Source organism: Lycorma delicatula, chromosome 3 (genome assembly GCF_047948215.1).
Source record: "Lycorma delicatula isolate Av1 chromosome 3, ASM4794821v1, whole genome shotgun sequence".
NCBI lineage: Eukaryota > Metazoa > Arthropoda > Insecta > Hemiptera > Fulgoridae > Lycorma > Lycorma delicatula.
Window position 1 is genome coordinate 74,711,154 of NC_134457.1, and position 27,086 is coordinate 74,738,239.

A 27,086-nucleotide genomic window follows, 5' to 3' on the forward strand; every position below is an offset into this window, starting at 1 on the left:
TTGGTGTTAAGAGGGCTTAACGCCAACCTCCAAATACAGGTAACCAGCAATACATGATATAAATCAATACGCTCCATAAATTTATCAATCGTGCTCGACGTTACTTAAATAATTGATCTTAGGAATTCGCTTAAATAAAGCTAAAATAGTTATATGTAAATGTATTTAATAAGGAAAAAATTATATTAAAAGCAAAGCAAAGCAACTAAACCAAAACCTATTTAAAATTTCACACGATTACACTGTTTGCAGAATAAAAAAAAATTCCTGATTAATTTTAAACTATAAATCGTACACGATTGTTTTCCTTTTAGTTATCTTAGTTTAATTTTTTAGGAAAGAAAGTAAAAAAACAAAAAAGAATGAAAAGGAAAAATGTAAATCAGTCTTCTACATTTTTTATTACAAACTTTTCCCCACGTTGCCTTTCGTAAAAGATTCAATAGTATCACGAAAGAAAAAGCTTGTCTAAAAAATTATATCTAACGAATAACTTGATGGGGAAATATAAAAGTTTTATAATATATTAAAACTTTTTTCATTTCAGCGTTATGATTGTTCTTCAGTCGCAATTTATTTTAAGAAAAAACCTTAAGATAATTCGGAAAATTACGCATAAGTACTCCGTTGTAGCCGGAGTTTTTCCGGTATAATAATATCAACCGTTGTACAATTTAAATCACTTACAAAAGAAAAAAAAAAATAGTATTTAAGAACAAAGTTTTACTACTTTTTAAAAATTAAACTAAAAAAAATGTTGAAGGTCAGTTTGACGTATGATGGCCAGTTAAACGTAAACTACAATACAAATGTTGAACTTGTTCCATTATTTAACTCTTCGTGAAAATATGCAGTAACTTATTTCTAAACAGACGGTTGAGACTGTTCCCAAATTTTATGGAAAACATTCTTTCCATCATTATTGTTTTTATCCTGTTATCGATTGAAACTCTTTACGTCATGTAATAATAATATTGTTGAAACTTGTACTGCAATTCAAAGAAGATTTATATTTACTGAACCCTAAATAAAAAATAGTCCCGATGTTAAATCGTAGGGAAATATATTTGTAAGAAATTTGGAAATTATTAATTGCTCAAATATAGTTTGTAAAAAATAGTTTAATGTAAAACTAGACTGCAGTCATTTCCTTTTAATTTGTAGAATTAAATAATTTTCATTTATTAAATAAATGTTTATCGTAGCACTCTGTACTACAAGAAATATTGAAGAACTGTTTTTGAATGTATTTAAACATTAATTTGTTACTAGATATTTTAACAAGTTATAATGGAATGTTAGGAAAACAAGTGAAAAAGTTTTCTTTTTTCTCAAAAGGAGGTGGAATTACCCGTAATTCCACCAATTTTATATATATTTTAACATCTCGTGAATGATTCATAATCAACGCCCAACAAAAACTAATGAAGATCGATTGATGAAAATTTTTATACTCGTTCATGTATACAAATTTTCATTGGAAAAAAAACAATTTTTTTCTAATGAAGGGGATCAAATTATAGATATGAACATAATCTTCGTTATGAAATACTTGGGTTATATATACTGAAGTTATTTGTACAGTGCGCCTAACCAAAATAAAAGTTCGACTGGAGAGACAGGCCCTTGTGATATACATTATATACTACTATTTCTGTAACATGTACTCCTACATCAACCGTGTGTTTTCCACGGATAATTAGTTTTAGTAATAAATAAAAATATTTGAATAAATAAAGACAATTTTTTTGTTCAGATTTTTATTGTACATTAGTGACAGAAATTTTATCTCTAGCTTACTGTATATTATTTAATTTATATATTTTTACATATTTATTTTTAATAGTAGTAATAATAAATTATCGTTATAAACGCAGTTAATACATTAGTGATATTTTATTTTCTTTAAATATTTTTTTGTGTTGACTGGTTTTTTTTTCTTGAAACAAAACATAAATTAAAATTATTGTGAGAGATAAGTCCACTCCATCCTGTTAATTCGCACTTGTTATCCAATTCATTTGACAGGCGAGACCCTACGTGCGATTTCCTACTTGTGTAAGTGTTAATGTATTTCACCAAATAAGTCTAAGTTATGTACGCTGCTCACCCGTCTACGCGAGCATATGTTTAGTGTAAAATTAACTCAGTATTTAGAGAAACGTGTTAATCTACTTGTAAAACAAACAAAACAATCAAAACTTTTACAATATTTTTTGTAAAAAAAATCTTGCAGAGCGTCTTCGTACCTTTTTCTCTTTTCTTTCCTTCTCTTCGAAAACGAAATTAAAAAAATATATATATACGTGCACTTCGTAAAAAGATACTTTAAAGCGTTAAAAATTCCCAGTCCTCTTCATAACTTGTTTGTGTTGTGTTTCTGGTGTAATATAACTGGATCGGTGGGGAGGTACCCTCTTTAAAATCAACTTGAAATTCATTCCAAAGACAAAATCACAGTACCTGTGACATCTGTACCCCCTATTACAGAAATGAGAATCTATTAAAAACGTTTCTTTATCAACAAAATTAATTTCTTTTTATTTATTTTTGGGAAATTTTTTAAATATTTTATTTCGATGAGTTATATAAGAACTAGAATTTAGTAATTTAGATATTTTCTCCCGTTTCTCTTTCCCTTACTTCCCTTTCCCCCTTCCTATTTCTTCTTTTCCATTTCCTTTTCCTCTTCTTCCCTTTTTATCCCCCTTTACCTTTTTCGATTTACCCTATTTCCCTTTGCCGATTTTTCCCTTTCTCCCCGGTTTTCGATGAATTTCGGTATAGGCTCATTTTGCCGCTAAGCAGAAATCATGGTAAAATTTTTTGTTATTCCTAATTTAAAAACTAAGCCTTTTCCGGACACATGTTTATTATGAAGTTTTTTCATTATTTTAAATAGAGAAGTACAATTGTAAAATTTAATGGCATTCTTCTGGAGCACTCACACACTCATTCTGTCGCTCTGCTCGCGCACACGATGCATTAATATTAGTTATTTGGCAGATGTAATGAATCACTTCATTCCCATGCTTTACCTACGCTTTTAATCTCAACCTTTTTTTTTGCATCTAACATCTTCAATTATATGCTTTACATATTCTAATTTTTTAATTTAATTATTTGTTTATTTTAAAGTTAATTTAATATTATTTAAATTAATTTTAATTAAATTTATTTAATCTCCTTCCTGTTCCCCATTTCCCCTTCCTCTTTCCTTTATCTCTTTTCCCTTTCCATTTCTTTTTCCAGTTTTCCACTTTTTCCATTTTCCGCTTCTTCCCTTTTACATTTATCGATTTTTCCCTTTCTCCCTTCTTCCCCGCGCGTAAATCGGACATGACATGTAATGTGTACACTATTATAATAATACTAGTATACCTCCCAGAATAGAACACAATTGAAAGTATTGTTGAGAATTTTATTGCATCAAAAACTTGTCTCCCGGAAGTCGAAATTTTTCTTTTTGCAGGAAATGCTCCTGTCTAGACACTTGTCTTTTCTACTGCTACCAGTATCGGTCAATGTAATCAAATTTCTTTCAAGAGGGTGGGATTGTACTGTATAAATAGCTTTGAGTTTCCTCAAAATGGATCATTCAGTTATTTAATTCTCAAATTACTGATCTATATTCGGGTATAAGTATTAATTTTTGCTAAGACTTCGTAGTTGTGGAATTAGAAATCATCGAAACAACCTAGGGTCGATCTTGTCCTCTACTAATGGTCACTCTTATCGTGAATTTCGCAGAAAACAAAATTGAATAATTGTTTGACTTTCCAAAAAACAAAAATCACATTAACTGTAACGGGCAGTTGAAAACGAATGGACTCAAAAATGTTAAGTGTTGCTCATGACAATTGCGTCGCTGAAATTGCCCAAATCGACGTACAAAAAGCGGTGCGTCGTGCAAAAAAAACGAATTCGCGAAGAACTTGACACTCCTGTCTCGCATATTTATAATCAAGAATTTTGCAAATTCAAAATCAAGGTTATGAATTCGTTTACCACGTTACCTCAGCTAACAAATACTGACAGTATGATGTATGAAAAAAAATCAAAGTTCATTATCTACAAAAGGAACCAGATAATCCAAAAGACATCAATCAAACTAACTGAAGAAATGTTGAAAATGATTGATTGATCAAATTTTTCGCTCGCTAATGACGGCGTCGGTCATAGGATTTTTATCTTTGCAAGTGCTACAGGTAAAGAAGTTTTGGCACAATCAAAACAATTTTTTATGGACGAAACTTTTAAGAGTTCTCCAATCCAATTCACCCAGATACAAATTATTTATGGGTAACGCACATCAGGAGACCAAAATTGTGTCGGTAGCATTCGCACTCTTACTAAACAAACTACTTACAATTTACGAGAGAAAGTTTCGTTTGATTAAATCCGAGATTCCTGATTGAAGCCCAGAAAAGTTAATAGACTTTAAAACGGCTGTCATATCAGTTCTGAAAAATATCTGCTCTACAACTCACATTCATGGGTGCTATTTCCATCTCGCCCGCGCCATTTGACAAAACGTCCAAGAATACGGTCTTGTTACGCACTACCAACAGGATACTGAGATTCGTCAAATTATCAGGATGTGTACTGCTTTGGCATTCCTAAAACTTGAGGATGTAGAAGATGGCTTTTTAAACATCACGGAAGATGCTTTAGAACTGGCAGATGATAAAGAAGATGAATTGAATCAATGTCCACTGCTTCCGGAGAAAAAGAAATCGCTGACAAAGTTCTAAAAATACTTTGTAAGGCAATGTTTACAGAATAGCAACGTTCCGATTGAAATGTGGAATTGTTATAAAACGAAATATAGGACGAATAATGGAGCAGAAGGTCGCAATCGTATAATAATATTTGAAACAAGAAGTATCAAAGGACGATCAAAAAAAAAATGCGTTTAGAATTGAATTTAGAAGGAGTGAAAAGAAAAAAAACATTAGTTTAGACGAACGAATAGAGAAGAGTACCGAAGTGAACGAACACGATGGATACAAAAAAATTCTGAAAAAATGTCTTTTATTGTTAAATTAGATTTAAAAAAAAAGAAAAAAAAGACATCTTAAAAAACAAAAAACTACATTTAAAAAAAAAATATGTTCATATTTACATAATGAGGACATTAACAGTCCCAAGTCTGTAATGAAAACCCATTGGGTTGGTCTAGTGGTTAACGCGTCTTCCCATATCAGCTGATTTGGAAGTCGAGAGCCCAGCGTTCAAGTCCTAGTAAAGCCAGTTATTTTTACACGGATTTGAATACTAGATCGTGGATATCGGTGTTCCTTGGTAGTTTGGTTTCAATTAACCACACATCTCAGGAATGGTCGAATTGAGAATGTACAAGACTACACTTCATTTACACTCATACATATCATCCTCATTCATCCTCTGAAGAATTATCTAAACGGTAGTTACCGGAGGCTAAACAGGAAAAAGAAAAAAGTCTGTAATGAAAAGCGTGAGGGGAAAATGCAATTTGTTTTAAGTATTATTTAGAAGAGGAAAAAAAACAAAATCAACGTGCATGCCAGATAATAGCAAAATGTATACGCGTAGTAAAAAATAATAAAAAAAAAAAAATGTGAAACAGCCTGCATTTTGATTCTGTTTTTTCATTTTGCAAGTTTTTGCAATCGTTTTTTTTTAAATGTGCATGAATGTATTTACAAAAAAAAACATATCAGAATGTATGCATTCTGATACTATGTTTTTTTTTTCACTATATAATAGTGAAAAGTATACGCATATACTTTTTACTACTGGTACGCTCGTTAGCCAACAATAAAAAAATCATGTTTCCTGACAGGCGTATTTCCTGCAGACCAAAATAATAATTTCGATTTTTTGATGAAATAAAATTCTCAAATTCTCTTTTTAGGTTTTTACCCCTGCACACACATTTCACACGGCATATGAGTGGTAACAATTGATATTATAATATAATAACTTAGTAATAACTGAAACACAATCTGAAGAGCTTTAAAAAATATTTCAATTTTATACAACGACAAAATATCAGTTTTGAATATAAGATAGTCGGATGATTGTGCTCTACCTCAAAAACAGTCTTAATTTAAAGACAACATAATATCCTGAGTTTCATGCTCAGGATATTCCAAGAGCGCATAGGTCGAATGAATATCCGCCCCATTAATACACTGTATGACGGAAGTCATATACACAGCATCACGTTAGGTGGGAGTGAGTTAGTATCAGCAGCTTCCAGTTCAGTAGTGCATTAATATTTAATGAATGTATCTCACTCTGTCATCATAAACATTTTAACTAAAATACAATAAATATTGTAACACCAAATTATTCTTAGAGCTAAGAAAAATACGTACATTGTAGTTACAAAATAGGCTGTAAAATCACAAAAACATAAAGAAAAGAGTATAATAATAGGCGTAGTTATAAATATTTCCGTACTATTTTTCTTTTATACCGGTTGTTTTTCTGTTAAGTTAAATCAAAACAAAAAATCAATAAATAAAAGACTTTATAACATCTGATCGCTTTTATACCGATTAATTAAAAATGTTTAGCATTTTAGAAAGACACACTTGTATAAAAGCGAAATTAAAATAATTCATATTTTCATCAAAACACAAAAATCAGTTCCGATATAATTTTTACCAAAAAAAACTTTATACACACCGTCTGAATAATTTGACCATAATCTGATGTAAATATAATTATTATGTAGCGTGATAAATTATACGGTTGATAAGGATATTTCCAGTTCAGTACTTTATGCTCTAAGATATTTATAGAATAATGAAAAAATTTTTAGTGTGTTACAATCCAGTATTACTAAAAGTAACTGCTATTTCATATCATGAACCGTGTAGAGAAAATGAATATCAATATAAATAGATAACGCAAAGCTTTTAACGTGAAAGGGATCAAGTTAACATTTTTATGGCTCTAAAAAATATAATCAGAGTAATACTTAAAATATCTAGCAAAAAAATAAAAACCCAAAACATTCTATTAAATAAATAAAAACTCCAACAACCTAAAAAAGCTTACGGGTTGATATGCCAAATTTAGAAACCGATTTACCATGGAGTAACAATCTCAAGGTAATACAAATAAAGAATTTTTGAATGATCATTTACATAAAAATGGTACATCATGCAATAAAAATTTTACCATGTATAAATATAGAATTTACAGTATATATATGAAAAAACCGGAAGAATTGGAAAAAAAAATTCAAAAATATCTTGGGAAATCTAAACAGTTAGATTATACAACAGGCGAAGCGATGGGTTCTGAAAAGTTTCATTAGTTAATGGAAATTTTCCACAAACCGGTTCAGATGCTTAATGCTTTTATTTTATAAACTTTTTTTATCAAATTTCTCTTGGATCTATAAAGTTTAATACGTAACTCTATTACATTTATTACGCATTTCTATTAAAAATATTATTACCCCAAACATACTACAGTATAATGTATTCTAACACATTGGTGGGTCGTGGGAGGGGAAGGAAATTAGTAGTAAAATATTCATCGACTGCCAGAAATCAATCCGATCTAGTAAAGTCCATCATGATTGTCACTACTACACTAACTGCTGACCCATTTTTTTTATACTGCAGAAAAAAAAAAAAAAACCAATTCTAGTGAATGTCGTGAACAGAAACAAACATCTGCTGCTGGAGGTTGTAAGCATAAGATCCGTGTGTAGGACGTAAACGCCGCCGAATTTGTTGGAGTATTACGTTTTAAATTATTTATATTATCATTCGGCGTAAGTCATCTTTAGCATACTTCCCTGTCGTGTGCATATAATATAATTTTACTAATAGAAACGGGTATAAGTATTTATTGTTTTACGTATATCCCAGTATTTTTTACCCATGTAACGCAAAGCAAGCGACATTGCTCAGAATTGTTTTTTTCTGAATGATGTTCATTATACAAATTGATCGCTACTGTGAAGACAGTGAAAGTATCATTTGCACAGTAAATTTAACATTCTAATACTAATAATTTGGCTCAGTGAAGAATGCAAGAGACAACTACTTCTCACATTTTCAGAAAGGGTTTTTTTAATTAAAAAAATAATTAATTCATTTTCGTAAGTGGGTAGTGTTTCAGGTCGCGGGTCTCCTGGCTAATGATCTAATATACATTATTATCATAAGTAGATATTAGTTTTAATTAGGTACGCTCAAGTGTTGGGATAAGCGCTATCTGTGAACAAAATGTAGTTTACCTCACGTTTAGGACAGTATTCTTCAGATCTACAGTGCAGCAAGATATAGGTAAAAATCAGACGACAGCGCAACGACTTGAAAAAATGTTTTATAGTTAATGGATATTCTGTTTTATTTCTATCGGTACCGGTACCGATTTAAAATCCCGCTGATACCTTTATTTGGTCAATTCCTTTTGTTCCTGCTATATAGCAATGCATTTTAGGGTTATATGCGATTACGGGCCGAGAAACCTTATCTATAATCAATAACGTTGGTCAACATTACAAGGAAAAAATATGTTTCAAGAAGAAACACGACTACCGTTATGGTCAGTAGATTAGATAGGGTAAGGGTAGTGGCTACTCCTGGCTACCTCCTGCAGTGGGCGTCTCCCGCTTGGGGTTGTAGATAACAATAGTAACAAACATTATTCATAGATAAGGGGAATGAATAAATTGGTGGGGGGTAAATAAACTGACAGAGAAAAAAAATGAGAGAGAGATAGACCTCAGTTACGGAATAGAAAACACTGGTCCTCTAGACAGAGTAAATAGATACAGTTCTATAAGGATGAAACCTCTTTTGAGTAGAAACTAATTTTTTTTCGTATTTTATCAAAGGTTTTAAACAGTAAAGGTATTTGCATTGAGAACCGAACATATATAAGCACATCGAATGTCTATCGAGAAAACGAAATAAGTTTACTGCGTCGGTTAAAAAATGAACCGTTAATAAGTTTTAGAGTTACGTTAATCTAAATGTACAAATTATAAACATGTAATTCATACGATTTATAAGTTTAAAATTTCTTAATGTTAATGTATTTAAATATTTTTGAACATTGTTATCATTCTCTGAATAACTTTTACAGTTTTGTTTATGTATTTCAATGTAAATAACGCACTATGTAACAAACAACAGTTTATAAATATAGAATAAATAAATAATCAAGAAGTCATTTCCATATTTAAAATAAAAATTTCTTTATTAAAAACGTATTATTATTATCGCTTATGAATTCATTCATTCGAACGAGTGCTATTATAATGACCACACAATAAAAATGTGTGCAGTTTTTACTGTATCATGCGTGCTAGAAACGTGTCTATGAAGTAATGCATTGCCTTGTGTTTATATACATATTCTATTTTTAATATTACATGGAATGTACTATTATTATGGGTTCAGAGATACATAACAGCGTTGGTAACAAATCCGCACGCTCACAACACCGCTCAGGGAATTCGGCTAAACTTGCATATTTTTCGATTTGAAGGGGTAATATCTTTAGGTGCAGAGATAAACACGTCTTCACAAAAAACATAAATAATTAATATAAAAAATAAAAATGTAGGATGAGGTAGATCTGTTTTTAAATACTATTTCAAAGTTTGCAATAATTTGTTTAAGAATATCCGGAGTTATAATCGCCCAAATTAAGTCCCTAGAAAAAGATTTTTTTCGGATTCAACTTACAATAACCTCTTAAATAAAGTGCTCACTGGGCTGTTCTAGTGATTAACTTGTCGTTGCAAACTAGTTGTTTAACAGCTGATTTTCGAAGTCGAAGATTCTGAGGTTTAGATTGCAAACCCCCGGGTTGGTCTATTAGTGGTGAACGCGTCTTCGCAAATCAGCTGATTTGGAAGTCGAGAGTTCCAACATTCAAATCCTAGTAAATGCAATTACTTTTATACGTTTTGAATACTATATCGTATATACCGGTGTTCTTTGGTGGTTGGGTTTCATTTAACCACACATCTAAAAAATTGTCGATCTGAAATTGCACAAGACTACACGTCACTTACACTCATACATATCATCCTCATTCATCTTCTGAAGTAATACCTTACAACAGTTCCGGAGGCTAAACGGAAAAAAAAGTTGAACAGATTGCAACGAACACGTCAGGAAAATAAAAAAAGTGATTGAATAGTTTTTTAACGGTAATTAATAAATGCAAAACCAAGCAGAATAAATTTTTATTTGTACTTTATGAAATTCTGACAGTTCATTTCTGATTTATTTATCCTCAAACTCGATCGTTCATATTAAATGAATAAATATTATGTATAAGATACATATAATACGTGTTATTAATTAAGTAATGTAACACGAATTGGGTTTTGTGAAATTTAACATTGAAATTTGCACAATAGCGGTCAATCTTATTTAAAACTGCGACTAATTTGCTTATATACTCGTCTTAAACTGGTTTATTAAGAGAACCAGTATTTTTGTGTTATTGTAAATAAGGTTGATTTTAACCGCATAAATATTCAAGGAGTTTGTAAATAATAGTAAAAATAAATTACACTGATCGTTAATTACAAAAACATGATAATAAGAGAGTAAACTAAGTAACTTAAGTGGCTAAGTGATATCTACAGTAGTAATAATGATAAAAAGATAGGATTTTTATAACTGAACTAAATTACATCCGTTAACGAGATAACATACATTTTTTATGTTAGTTCTTTAATATTACAAAAACAACACTTTTTGTAATTAAGAAAAAAAAATTAAGTAATTATTATTGTAAATTAATAAAGATAGAATTTGACTGATTTAATAAAGTTCAGTTAATTAATATAAGATTACAGAAAATTTAAATTTATCGTTACTTTTTTCCAGTTCCTCCAAAAACCCGAAATTTGTCAGAATCACCTTTTTGGCTTTTAGTTCATATAAACTCCTTACAAGCTGCCTCTACTTGCCTCCTCTATCCTACTATTAACCTGCATACGGAACATGTGCTACTTTCTTTTTCCTGTTTAACCTCCGGTAATTACGTTTCAGATAATACTTCAGAGGATGAACGAGAATGATATATATGAGTGTAAATGAATGTAGTCTTGTACAGTCTCAGTTCGACCATTCCAGAGATGTGTGGTTAATTGAAAGCCAACTACCAAAGAACACCGGCATCCACGATCTAGTATTCAAATCCGTGTAAAAATGTCTGTCTTTACTAGGAGTTGAACGCTGGAACACTCGACTTCCAAATCAGCTGATTTGAGAAGACGCGTTCACCACTAGACCAACCCGGTGGGTTGGTACATGTGCTACTAGTTGTCACAAAATTAATGAGTACGTGCTATTTAAAAATCATTATCGTAAATAACTACAACATATAAAAGAAAATCATAACATTATATAGTCTATAATAAATAAACAACTCATTTCAAATACTTTTGTATTACGCCATTTTTACTGATTATTTATAGGAAAACTTTAGTTTAACATACTTGAAAAAAAAACAACATAATTTCAAGAAATAGATAAATTACTCATATATATCGAACAAAATATTAGGCATAAATAATTTTATTTGTAATACGTTACTAGAACACATTTCATTACTATAATAATTATTTCGTGACGTCATAATTGGATACGGTGAAAGTCATTGTAAATTAATTGATGTGACTTTTGGAATATACTACTTTGGCTGCTCGTGAAAGGAGAAGTGGCTGAGTGATTTTAAGAGCAGTGGAGAGGATGCCATAGCGTGCTATGGACCCACCTTCAGATATTACATACACTATAGCATTAAGTGTTACCTGATTGTACACCAACAGCAAGAACAGACGATCCAATTTAGTGAAATTATCGGATAAATTTATCTTCTCGTGTGCTTTTTTGTTATTCTATAGCAAATAAACGTTAAAGACGATTGTGGCTTCCCCAACAAGACAATATTTTAAGGATGTCATTAAGTCTTAACAACAGATTAGATATATTTTCTTTCGATCAAACTTCCATTATTTTTCATGATAAATATTTTATTTTCATCGGTGAATAATAATACAGTATATAAATTACGTGAGTAATGACTAAGTATGCTACTCCACGATTAAAAAATAGAACTAACAATAGTATTAGCCTGGAAGAATCAAAGGAAAAAGTAATAAAACTTTTGTTGGAGCAAAGTTGCAAAATACACAATTAATTATAAAATAAAAAAATATAACTGGTTAAACTCTGGATTAATAATTTAAAATATAAATATATTAAATAATGTAGTAAATTAAATATCTGAAGATCCCGATTAAATAAAATAAATAACAATTTAGAAGGCATCAATGAAAATTAACTGAGCACATAATTACGAATATCTTTAAAAAAAAGCAATTTAGTTTTAACTTCTTTTTTTATTTAAGTATTATTAAAAAACTAATTGTCAGAATATGTTTTTTTGTAAAAGAAAATATTTTTATTTTATTTTAAATAAACCGATTGGGAAGATTTTTTAAATGGGTCATTAATTTACATAAAAATAAAAAAAAATTGCAATGAAAGTATAAGGTTCTTTCTCAAAAGTCTTTTCGAGAATTAAAATAAAAAAAATTATAAAAATAAAAACTATCATGTTGAAGAAAACAGTTTGAGAATAAGGCTGTTGTTTGTATGTGTGTTTTTTTAAGTATACGTAACGACCATGTTGAAGTAAAATCTATTCCAAAATATGTAACAATTCTTGTTGTATTAGATACCATAATATAGCATTTAGATATGATTTTGGACTAAGTAACTCCGAGTAATCAAGAAATTTAGAAAATAGATTTAAAAAATTATTATTAGGCGATTCGCGAAATATATAAAACTTTAGGACGATCATACCCTCTCAATGAAATCCTGATCTGTTTCTACCTGTAACTTCAATCCAGAACATAATCCTACAATACCCATAAAATAAATACTATACAAATTTTACGACAAAGTGTCGAGATTACAGCAAAATTAGTTTAATTTCGAATCAGCAAAGATTAATCTCCTAATTTTGAAGAGAAGACAGAGTAACAAAATGGAAGAGGAAATTGTTGTAGATATGGAATATTTATAGGTATGGAAAGTTCATTCAACAATGTCAAACGGGATAAACTGATGGAAATAATAAGAAGGAAATGTCTAGATTGGAAAGACTGATCAAGACTGATCAAGATTAATAAAGAACTGTATCTGAAGCAGAAAAGTCTATTAAATAAAGTATTATCAAACTGAGTAGTTTGACCTGTGAAGAGAAATAAAACAAAGATGTTATCTAATACCAACCTTATTTAATAGGTATGTTGAAAATCGTGGACTGCAAAACTTACCCTGGAGCAGACATTGATAGCGACCATAATTTGGTGATAATGAAATGTAGATTGGGGTTTAAAAACCTGAAGAAAAGGTGTCAGATGAATCGGTGGAATTTAGAGAAGCTTGAGGAAGAGGAGGTAAAGAAGATTTTTGAGGAGGACATCGCTAGAGGTCTGAGTAAAAAAGATAAGATAGAAAATGTAGAAGAAGAATGGGAGAATGTTAAAAAGGAAATTCTTAAATCAGCAGAAGAGAACTTAGGCGGAATAAAGAGAACTGGTAGAAAACCTTGGGTTTCAGACGATATATTGCAGCTGATGGATGAACGTAGAAAATATAAGAATGCTAGTGATGAAGAAAGTAAAAGGAACTATCGGCAATTAAGAAATGCTATAAACAGGAAGTGCAAACTGGCGAAAGAAGAGTGGATTAAAGAAAAGTGTTCAGAAGTGGAAAGAGAAATGAAAATTGGTAAAATAGACGGAGCATACAGGAAAGTTAAGGAAAATTTTGGGGTACATAAATTAAAATCTAATAATGTGTTAAACAAAGATGGTACACCTATATATAATACGAAAGGTAAAGTCGATAGATGGGTGGAATATATTGAAGAGTTATACGGAGGAAATGAATTAGAAAATGGTTTTATAGAGGAAGAAGAGGAAGTTGAGGTGGATGAAATGGGAGAAACAATACTGAGATCTGAATTTAAGAGAGCATTAAAAGATTTAAATGGCAGAAAGGCTCCTGGAATAGACGGAATACCTGTAGAATTACTGCGCAGTGCAGGGGAGGAAGCGATTGATAGATTATACAAACTGGTGTGTAATATTTATGAAAAAGGGGAATTTCCGTCAGACTTCAAAAAAAGTGTTATAGTAATGATACCAAAGAAATCAGGGGCAGATAAATGTGAAGAATAGAGAACAATTAGTTTAACTAGTCATGCATCAAAAATCTTAACTAGAATTCTATACAGAAGAATTGAGAGGAGAGTGGAGGAAGTGTTAGGAGAAGACCAATTTGGTTTCAGGAAACGTATAGGGACAAGGGAAGCAATTTTAGGGCTCATATTAATAGTAGAAGGAAGATTAAAGAAAAACAAACCAACATACTTGGCGTTTATAGACCTAGAAAAGGCATTCGATAACGTAGACTGGAATAAAATGTTCAGCATTTTAAAAAAATTAGGGTTCAAATACAGAGATAGAAGAACAATTGCTAACATGTACAGGAACCAAACAGCAACAGTAGCAATTGAAGAACATAAGAAAGAAGCCATAATAAGAAAGGGAGTCCGACAAGGATGTTCTCTATCTCCGTTACTTTTTAATCTTTACATGGAACTAGCAGTTAATGATGTTAAAGAACATTTTAGATTCGGAGTAACAGTACAAGGTGAAAAGATAAAGATGCTACGATTTGCTGATGATATAGTAATTCTAGCCGAGAATAAAAAGGATTTAGAAGAAACAATGAACGGCATAGATGAAGTCCTACGCAAGAACTATCGCATGAAAATAAACAAGAACAAAACAAAAGTAATGAAATGTAGTAGAAATAACAAAGATGGACCACTGAATGTGAAAATAGGAGGAGAAAAGATTATGGAGGTAGAAGAATTTTGTTATTTGGGAAGTAGAATTACTAAAGATGGACGAAGCAGGAGCGATATAAAATGCCGAATAGCACAAGCTAAACGAGCCTTCAGTAAGAAATATAAGTTGTTTACATCAAAAATTAATTTAAATGTCAGGAAAAGATTTTTGAAAGTGTATGTTTGGAGTGTCGCTTTATATGGAAGTGAAACTTGGACAATCGGAGTATCTGAGAAGAAATGGTTAGAAGCTTTTGAAATGTGGTGCTATAGGAGAATGTTAAAAATCAGATGGGTGGATAAAGTGACAAATGAGGAGGTATTGCGGCAAATAGATGAAGAAAGAAGCATTTGGAAAAATATAGTTAAAAGAAGAGACAGACTTATAGGCCACATACTAAGGCATCCTGGAATAGCCGCTTTAATTTTGGAAGGACAGGTAGAAGGGAAAAATTGTGTAGGCAGGCCACGTTTGGAATATGTAAAACAAATTGTTAGGGATGTAGGATGTAGAGGGTATACTGAAATGAAACGACTAGCACTAGATAGGGAATCTTGGAGAGCTGCATCAAACCAGTCAAATGACTGAAGACAAAAAAAAAAAAAATGTTGAAAATATGAAAAAAAGGTTTCTAGAAGATGCATGAATCAGGAAAAAGGAATAAATTTTATAAAAATCGTATATAACATTTTTTCAGGAGATAAAGTGCAGGATATTCACTGATGATTTAAATAAAATGTTGTGAATAAGAAATAAAAATGAATGATAAGAAAGGAGAAAATAACTAATAAATCTCCACCTCAAAATATGGAAACATCGAACAAATAAAATAGTGTATTAGGTAGTTTAACAAACAAATTGCAAAAATGAAAACGAAAAGAAAACAAGAATAACATTGGTTAAGGAGACGTTTTATCAGAACTAAAAAATCATTATGTAGTAATATGGAGCCAGGATTTGAACTCTGTAAAGTTTTACGTTTGGAATGTACTTCGGTACGGGTAAGAAATATAAACATTGAGAAATAACAAAAAAGAAGGCTGTTGAAACGTGAACATGAAGGAAATTGGGAAAGATTAAAAGAGCAGGAAGAGTGAAAAATGAGGAGAGTTAATGAGAATAGAAATTTAATCGGAACAATTCGGAATAAAAAAGCTAATTAGCTGGGACATATCATGAGGAAAAAAAAAGATTAAAACGACGGTAGAAAGATCAATAGAAGATTGGTAAAAGGTAAAGATTACATAGATGATAAAAAAGGAAATTGTAGATATCAATATCTTAGGAGTTTTGCCGAGTATATAAGAATGGAAACGGGTACGGTGCAAGAGACCTGCCTCAGGGCAGATGGTGCTAGTGATGATAAGGTATATTCTATTATCTATATTACTCTATTCCATTTTTATTCAGTACGGTTGCGTTTAATAATAATAATAGTTGATTGGATGGTTGGAGTTTTTTTAACAATTAAAACAAAACGAAGAAAAAGTACGGGAAGACCAGGGAAATAAGTGCTTTTCTTAGTTCACTGTCTAATGTGTTATTTAACTTTCTGAATTCACGAAGGCAAGTCTCCTAAAGCATGGATGGATATGACGATAAAATGAGATTAAATGATAAAATGAGACTGTATTGGTACAACGAATACTACCCGGACGCTGATGCTAAACCGAGTATATAAACGCATATATAATGATGGAAAAATTAAAGCAAACAACGGCAGAGCATATTCAGAAAGATCTGCTTATATCCAACTTGCTTACTAGTTTATATCTAGAGACAGCAATTACAAAAAAAAAGCCTTTTAATAAAAAGCTGGTACCTATCTAATTTAAAACGAAATAATTCAAAAATTGAAAAAAAATCAACAAAAAGTAACTGCTATTACCATGAAAATAATATAAGAATAAACAAACTATTATCACAGTTATTTTTTCAACTGTAGAAGTAAGAAAGAATATTTTTAAATTATTCAATGTAAAGTTGTTACTGATCAGCTAAGACTGTTTACTTAGCCCGGTCAACTCCAAGGGAAATAAAATTACACGTTCTAAATTTATAACGACTAAATTACACACAGTTACTATAACAAACTAAAACTGTTCTACAGAAATAAACGTCTTTTACATGAAAAATGAAAACATAGTCCCACAGTATAAAATGCGTGTTTCTTTTACTAAGTCGTATTCAAGGAAGTAAAATAAAAAATTTAAAGTAATTGGAACAATTTAAAGAAGGAATTAAACAATGACGGTGAAACGGAAGGGTGGTGTTTTTTTTATCATTATGAGAGTTAAAAGTTCACTTAAATTCAACTGTCACTCGAAATTTATCAATTATATAGACAAAACTCGTATGGTTTTGTTTGATAAACAGTAATCATATCATGCTGTTGCTTTAATTAAAAATAATTAAATTAAATTAGTTCATAAGTACAAAATAAAACGAAAAATACATGAAATGTAAAAAAAAAAAACAAATGTAGTTTTAGTTTTTAATTTTCTATTAATTCGTATTTGAGCTCTGAGATTTAATAGCAATAAAAAAAATCCAAATAAAAAGTTCTTTAAATGTATCTTGAAGCATGAACAATAAGAATGGTAGTTTAACTGGGAAAAACTTCGTTCGACATCAACACATGTTACAACAAAGTTAGAAGATTTTAACTATGAAAACAAAAAAAAACCGTAATTATATCAGATCCTTTTACTCCGTTTTTTTTTTTTAACTTGACCTACATCAGTAACAAAAACTTTTTTTTCTAGTAACATCTATTATGTAGAGTGATCCGGGAAGAAAGGGAAATAATTTGAAACTTAAGGTGGTGCAGCTTAGTCCTAACAACAAGCACGCGGAAAATTTCTACACGACTCAATATTCCACAGTATAAAGGACATTAAATTCTCACGGATTGCGTCCTTATCATGTTCAAAAAATTCAACATCTCCAGCAGGGTGACCATGTCGGACGACTATTTTTTTCTCAATGGATTAACATTCACAAATGAACTAAGACAATTCTTAGATGAAAACTTTGTCGTAAATGGATTGGACGTAGAGGGCCGTTGTATTGGGACACCTAGATAACAGGACCTTATCCCTCAGATTACTGTTTATGGGGGTGGATGAAATGTGAGATATACAAGTAAAAAGTAGACGCACGTGATGAACGGATCGCTGGTATTTTCAATGCTGCTGCTCTATCAAGGAAAGAATAACTACTATTATGTTGGCGATAAAAAATGTAAGGAAACAAGTTGAAAAGTGCATCGATGTCAATGGTGGAATTTTCGAACGTTTATTGTAAATTAATGCAGTATAACCCGCAGTTAAATAGTAACTACTCAAGTAGTTTAAAAGTATTTTCATTTTTCAAAGGTTTAAATTTATTGTACTAAAAAAACAGTTATTTCTGTTACTCTAAGTTAAACTGTTAACTGAAAGTTAATAGTTTTTATTTTTTACAATTTTATAACATTTTCCGTTAAATTTTGTTTTTAACAGTAAAAGTTGATTTTTTTTCATAAACTTTATTAATGAATTTTCTCAGAATTAAATTTTCTATAAGTTTTCATAATAAAATTTACGAATTTATTAGTCATTTAAAAAAAGTTATTGCGCATCAAACCTCAAAAAACGGGCTTTTGTCAGTGAAGTTTTCTATTTTTACGTTGGATATCATGAAAACTACGGGAGATACAATTCCAGGACCAGTTTTAATCGATTTTTCAAGTTTAAAAACATAAGAAACCATCAAGTTTTCCCCGTATATAATGTGCCTTAGTATCGGGGGAACTGTAATCCTGGCGAAATTTTTCGCTAGCTGTAACTCTACAACAAAGCGTTTTCGAACATATGTTTGTATGAACTTTTACCATTATTTCAAGCTCTAGAATCAGTTCTCAAATTATTCCTCTTTTTTCCTGAATCACCCCGTGCCTATATATAATACTCGTGCGCGCACACACACACGCACACAAATTACTTGAGCAGATTTTCCAAGAAATGTTTTTTTTGCTTTATTTGGAGTTTGGCTTTCTAATGTCTTGTTTGCTTCGTAAATGTGTGTTATAAGTGATTAAAAATTCTAAAAATAATATATTTATTCTTTATACTGTAATATTCAATGAGGTTTAAGATCAAATATAAAGTAATTTTTTAAATAAGAATTTTAAAAATCTGACACAATCATATATATTTGAAATTTCGTTGCACTTTCAACGATTCAGATTCTCAAAAAAGTTAATATCACAAGCTAATACAACAGAAATTCAACAATAAGGTTTATCGTAGAATATGTTAACGTTAAAAACCAACTTCTGAATTTGGGAATTGCATCCCTACCAGGTTCTGTCTCATTCTTCCTGAAACTCTCAAAACAGGGATGTATGAAAAGAAGTAAATATTAGTCAAGTACTCAGATCTCTCAAACGTTTTATCAATACAATAAAATTTTAAGTACTTTCATAAGACTGGTTTTCCAAAAAAAATCTTGAAAATTCCAGAATTTTAAACGTATAAAAAAATTCAGTGAATACTCAAAAACTTTTCTAGATCTTTTAAACCCAAAATTCAATACTAATACTGGTTTTCAGTTTTCATAAAATTTCTCGCTCTCTCACTTTATCTATCTATTTCTCTCCATCTACCAAGACAAAAGTCTACGACTTTCTGAGACAAAAGTCTACGACTTTTTTCTCAGAAAGTATTCAACGAAATCTCTCAGAAACTTTATTGAGTTTCTTCTACCCTAATCCTCCCAAATTTTCTTCCACTATTTTATTTCGACTGAAATCTCCCACTGTTCCTTCTAAGCAACAATATTAAGCATAAAAAAATGTCACTATATTGCCTAATATTTCAGTTTTAGAAGGTACATAATACCGTTTCAATCTAATAATATATTTACTGAAACCAAGTAACAAATGTGAATATTTTGAAAATTATTTACACACCTTGGCCTAGCATCGCCATCTCGCATTTTTATCCGAGTTACAAAAAAAGGAAAAATATAACTTGTCCATTTGGCTCACCACCGCGGTAGGACGTATAGGAAGGATGGGTTAAGAAAGAATAGAAATAAAAAAATTGTGTACTAACTGGTAAACGAGAAGAAAACAGGGAGTTCCAAGAAAACAATAATCATTAAAGTTATAAAATGTAATTGGATATTACAAGTAAATTTATACAATCAGAAAGGGAAATTAATAACCATGGCAACGGTAAGCAGAATGACTGTGATCGATTAGCAAAAATTTTAAATAAATAAAAGATTGTATATAAGTCAAATAAGATCTTATTTTAACCTCCAATTATTTGCTGTTAACTTAAGGCATGTTAATTTGATTTCTGAAATTTTTAATCAAAGAACTAAAGAGAAATTAAACTTTTTTATATTACTTTTTAACCTAATTCCAGTTCGCGCCCGAATTAAATGTGATTAAAAGAATATGCCCTATTAACTGTGCAATTACTAGCCTTATACTGCTTTCAGATCAACGGTTTCTCATCAACCAGTAATCGTTTCTTTTCAGCAAATACTTAAAAAAAAAAATCTTTTTCATTAAAACTTGCTCTTTGATAAGATAACTGCAAAGCAGTGAAAAAATAAATAAAATGAAATAAAAATATTTAAATAACAAAAATAATACTGAGAAAAAATCGCGTCATTCTGCTTCTTTCCCTTTTATCAACAATCTTTATTATGAAGAAAAAGAAATGATTCAATAATTTATACTTAAGCGCAATAACGTAAGCATAAAGTATAAGGTAATAAAAGACCATATCAGAAAAAAACATTAGTAAAACGTCAAAAGTTGTAAATTATTGTAAACAATTATGACTAAACGTGCATTATTAAGCACGTGCAAAATACACAACAGTTTTTTTACGATTAAAACTGGTAAGATTCAATAGATAATGCACTGTAACAAATCTTCACACGATAAACGCTCATTATACTAACCATAAATGTAATGTTAAAACACGTACAGAAATAACCAAAAATTATTGATACCTAAAATAAGTTACATTTTTTTAACATTCTCAGATAAATCTTTGAAAACTTTATAACGAGATGGTTTAAGATATCAATATCATTAAAACAGTAAAAATGGGATATTTTTAAAAGTCTATTTTATTCGTTTATTTATTCTTTTTTATTCACGTAAACTATCTCCGTTCATAAAAATTATTTTTTTTTTAAAAAGAAAAAATAATTTCATTCAATTTATTGTAAATCACAGATGAGCGAATGATTATTCTTTTATAAGATAGTGTTACCTAATGCACTATTACCCAAAAATGTGGTACATTAATTTGTTGCTTTACACTATCCTAATTTTATAGAATGAGGTACTAGCGCGCCAACAGTTAAAAGAGTTTTTTCTATAACAGTAACGATATTCATTATACAAACAGTTTTAATGGCAACTGGGAAATAAAGGTTTATGTTGTCGCGTTGAATATCGATCCCTTTTCGGTTCTCTTAGGAAACCGATATGCAGCAGTATATTCAACTTAATAAAAAACCGAACAGGGTATCACTTTTCTTCCCTAGAAAAATCTAATACGGAGATGGTTAAAATTCTTGGAAAGGATATGCCATTTTTGCCAATGAATTCCAAAAATAGTTTGCCTTCAGCAGTCTGGATACGGCATTAAACACACATTTAAAGAGCGAAAGCGTACCAAGTCCATTGTATACAACCCTGCCGGAGGTATCGGCACAGAGTTCTCGGTTTGATCTTTGGTGTAGAGAACTCTAGCGGAAATAAACTTTTTAACTTACTATTAATAACAATACGTTTGAAAAATAATAACAAATTTTAAGGTGGAATATATACACTAAGTTTTTGCTCTCTGATATTTTTTTAACCGTTTTAGTAATTAAAAAATTCCAATTTATACCGTCTGTTTCAAAATTAATATCGTGGTTTAAAAGTTATGTAATATTCATTAAGTTTTACTTACATTGATAAATTAAATGAGAAATGTAAAATCAACTCAGTTTTCCTATAACATCAATGTGAGTACCATTCGTCACAAAGCACACGTCCAGCCGATAGGAGAGTTTATCCCATACATAACCGATCAGCAAGTCTGGAGTAACTGATGCGACATATGCTTCAATCCTCTGTCAAGTCGGGTAGGTCAGCTGGAAACTGTGGTACGTACACTTGATCCTTTATAAACCTCCAAAGAAAAAAATCGCACGGGGCAGGATCGAGCGAACGTGGAGACCACGGTAAACACGCCCTGTCATCTGGTTCCCGGCGACCGATCCAGCGGTCGAGGAGAATTTCATTCAACCGACCACGTACAGCATTATGCCAGAAGGAGGCAACATTAATTTGTTCAGAAGTTCAAAAGGACCAATTTAAAGTTCTGTAGTTCGTATTGTAAGCGAGAAAACAGTCATAGTTGTAACATACAAAGATAGTTCAATTCCAGACACACTTGAATCTGCGAAAAATAACGGCCCGTAAACTTGGCGTCGGCACAAAAAAACATTCGGTTTTGGGGAGTCTCATTAACACTATAATATTTCGTGAGGATTTCTGATCCCCAATTAGGCACGTTATGAGTATTTACTTTTCAATTAACATGAAATATCGATTCGTCACCGAAGACGACACGATAAAGGAAGTATTCATAGTCAAGGTGCATAATTTCATTTGCGAAGCTAACACGCAAACCAAAATCTGTTAGCTTTATAGCTTGTCAGCTGTAAACGATATAGACGCATAAGCGTTTCCTTAAAATTCTTCACACAGACGTCACTGGAATTGCTAATTCGAGGCTAGCCTTCCTAACGGATTTCCTAGGACTACGTACAAAATACTCTCTTATAAGTTCAAAATTGTCTTCGGACGACTCTCGGTCGTCCTGTACTCTTCTCTTTACAAATACAGCCAGTGGTTTCAAATATACTATCTACAAATGGTATTGTCACTCGGAGGATTCCAACGGAATACAAGTTGAACGGTAATTTCAGAATCACACTTTGCAAACTGCAAAACAAAGAATGCTTTCTGTTGGGGATCTTTGCAACTAGTTCTTTCAACCGGAAGGTATAGGAAGCGTATGAGCTATCGCACAGCTAACTGTTTGAGTTACTCTTTCATTTCACGTATAGCTAATCAATGTACGCGAATCTTGAGAAAAATTACATACCTTTAAAACCCTGATATTTATTTTGAAACATTCTGTACATTGTTAATAAAACACATCATCAATCGTAGTAACCTTATAATATTATAAATAAAAAAAAAAAAAAAAAATAGAATACAACAAAAAGACAGTTAATATTCAAGAAAAGTCTTATTTTACAACTAAGATAGTTTTCTCGTCTGAAATTTGTAAAAAAATATACTGCCTTTCTCATTCTTCCCGATCAGTCTGGACGTTTTTGAAGAACAACTGCTCTCCAGTTATCGGCTATTTTTCAATATTATATTATATCATTGTCATGAAAGGTTTAAAAAAAAAAGTAATGTTTATTTTGATAATCTGAAGATGTGAATCATAATTTTAAAAAACTTAAGTTCCGACGTGAATAAAATATCATTTGTTAATAATATAACAAATTAAATTAATATATATATTATATTAATATAATATATATATATATATTTATTTATATTAATTAATAATAAAACAAATTAATATTTAACTGTTAATAAAAATTTCACTCCAGAACGTACGTTACGTATATTTTGGGAGGAGATAGTTACTGTATGTACATTCATAATCACGTTAATTATGAACGTACCTATAGTAACTGTGCCTCACCACCCCCCGCCAAAAAAAATTAATAGACGGAGTACTGATTTACAAGCAGTAATTTACAGCATTTACAAAAGCTGTTATAATGTGGTTCTTATAGTTCTTCGCCTCTGTAGAAATCAATGTAGCAATTTTATGTTTTTAAAAAAACTTTATTACTTTACGTTTGGAAAAAAATAGTTTTTTCAAACACCATTTCATCCAAGTCGCATTAATAATTATTTACGATCAGCCGATGTCCGTGGCGGAGTGGTAGCTTCTAGACCTTTCATCCGGAGATCCCGGGTTCTATTTGGATTCTAATTTATTCGAATCCAATAATATAAAAACAATAATAAAATAATTCTAATAATAGGATAATAGGATGGATTAGAATCCATCGGAAAAGACATAGGGTGTCATGTATAATTCTATAAAACTGAAAAGAAAAGTGATTTTCTTTTCAGTCAAAACTTGGTAAAGTTAATGGACTGTAAATGATAGCCAAAAACGCTTCGTTTAGTCGATTCCTTTCACGTCTCGGCGGAGGCGATAATCAATTGACTAGAGGGCAAAGCCGTTTAGTGATAAATAACACTTTCAACAAATTCAATGTTACAATCTAAACAATGAAATTAAATCATTAAATATTAACAATGACACAAGAAAATGATTTAAAAAATTGATAATGACAAATATCACCACACCTTTAAGACCATTATTAATTTCAAATTATAAAAAACCTAAGGTCGATAACCAGACAATCTATGTAAAATTTATTTTACTTACGAAAACTATACATATATATTTAAATCTATATATATATGTCGGAGAGGCGAGGAGATTTGTCAGGGATTCAACGTTTTGTGCTTCACTCATCTTTACTATTACAAGTGGAGAATATATAAGATTATAATAAAGTTCAATTAATAAAAATGAGCAGACAACTCGCACAATGAAACAATTACAAATGATAACCATCACTCATCAATAACTCAGTAGTACACGAACCATAATATAAGACTAATTCAATTTAGAATTCAAGTAATATTAAAACAACTTGCGATAGACCGAGGCTCAGGGAAATAACGAATTCGCGATCACCAGGACGTCTGTTCGATCTGGGTTCCAAAGCAAGACTACCCTTTCTCCATATTCTCAAATAATATACCTACTGCATATTTCCTTCTCCTTATTAATTTTATGATACTCCTATCGTCCTGGGATCCCGACTACGTTGACAACCATGTGCCTACCTAGGCCTAAGCCTACCGCAATAAAACAATTCAAACCTTATTTTACAAAATATTACAAGTAATAGTACATTTCTTAAAACTACTAAAAATACCGATATTCTAAAGAATATTCTCATCGTTTTGTCGGAAGATACTCCACTGTACTTTATTCTCCGACATATATATATATATATATTTTTTTTTTTTATTTTTCATCACATAAGACCAAGACTGGAGCATGCGAATATGATATGAAAAATGTGTTGTGGTGTTTGAAAAATGCCAAGCCTGACCGAGATTCAAGCCAAAACTTTTCGAATGAAAAACAAAGACGCTTTCATCCTCCATCTGTATAATCCTGAATAGGAGACCTCTAAGTATACTTTACTAAAGAATATTTTAAGTACGTTTTCTATATTTGGATGAGATAATTCAATTATTTAAGCTAGATTGATGTCCATGTAACAACATCAGGCAGTTAATAGAGTAGGTTTTTCTTTATCAGTTTAAACTGCGCTTACTGAGATAAATTCTGTAACGGTTGTAATAAAGATTAAAAAAAAGAAGCATTTTGATTAAACAATGAACTGCTTCGGCTAAATGAATGCGTTTGAAGTGTGACATAAATGTTCAGAGTTAAAGTAATTAAAATAAATTTCAACGCGTTTCAAAATGCAATAACTTACAAGCTAACATTATTAAACATGTTGATTCATTAATTTTCTGAAAATCCTACACTCTGGTATTTCCCTTGTCTGGAATGCGTTTACCCCATACTATTCCAGTTTACTGGGATCGCACAGTAATTTTATAAAACAGAATAATATAAATAATGGTAAAAAACAGTTACCCAAGTTAACTTAAAATTCCTTGCTTGGTGCATATTTTGAACCCATTATCTAGACTAAAACTGAGATAATAACTAACTAAAAAAAAAGGAAGAGAAATGGTAAAGTATTAATGAAAAAAGTAAGTACGATTAAAAACAAATAGATAAAACACGCATAATCTGAATGTCTAAAATATGTCTCTTTTCAACCGGATTATCCCAATTTGTGTGGCTGCCCTCGAGTATCGCGCAAAAAATTACAAAAATTACTTGGACTATGAATTTAACTCTGACAAAGTTACTTTCACTATGCATTTTATTTCATACTTGCAGTATGAAAACTTTATGTATTAATTTAAGATATTTCCCAGGAACTCTTTTCTTCGAAGTTAATTTTACAAGATTTTCGTCCGAGTAGGACAAAAATAAAAGTTCATAAAACGCGCAAAACTTTGTGTAGGAAAAAAAATAATAATGGCCCTGACATGTTATTGCATTAAAGAAAAATATATTCAAGTACATGGTGGAAATAAATAATACATGATGGATGTTTTTATTCTAAATGATATCTTACAAAAGAAGGTTTCTGCTGTATTCACCTACTAAAGAGATGTAAAATTTTTATATCGTAGATTTTGGTGAATGACGGCTACGTTATGAATGGCAACGAACAACAGTGTGTGTTGAACGGGTTCGTGACGATGTGTCTAGAGAGGTAATTGAAAGCGATCGAAATGCCCACTTTATTTATCGATGTGGACAGTCAAAAAATTGCTCTGCAGCAAAAGATGGACTGCATATAGTAGATATTATAATGATCCAATAACTTGATGAATAATCGCAAACAGATTTTTATAGATATCTAAAAAATGCATTAAAAACCTCTGTAAATTTATACTGACCAGTCTGTTAAGATCAAACGCCAAAATAACCAATGACAGTGACGTAGAACGGTGGAGGATATATCGAAATACTGACCGATAAAATTTACGATACAGTTTTGGTAGTTTTACAATGCACAGTCGACTAGCAATGGGTAATTTTCCATCTTTATTCGCTGAGAATATACTAGTATTTTAACTAACAGGGATGAAATTTAAAAAAAATGTTTTAAATAAAACAAACTAATAAAATTAAATTTTCATACTGAACAATTTTTAACATTTAAACAGGGCTGTCATTTTTAGGCAAAATATTTTTTTATTTTATTTTTCTAAAAATTAAAGATAAACTTTTATTTCTTAAAATTTTAAGAAATTTTGAGGGAAAAAATATTTTTTTTAATTTTAAATAGGAACTCATCCTTAAGACAGCACTTGTTCGTGAACTTGCTCCCATTGTTTACC

The 27,086-nt window shown here is 30.7% G+C and overlaps 1 protein-coding gene across 1 annotated transcript in view; it reads right to left on the reverse strand.

The window, feature by feature from the left end:
- Dip-C (dipeptidase C) overlaps positions 1 to 27,086 on the reverse strand; it is a 602,611-nt gene that overhangs the window by 205,109 nt on the left and 370,416 nt on the right. The gene's annotated exons all lie outside the window — the stretch shown is intronic.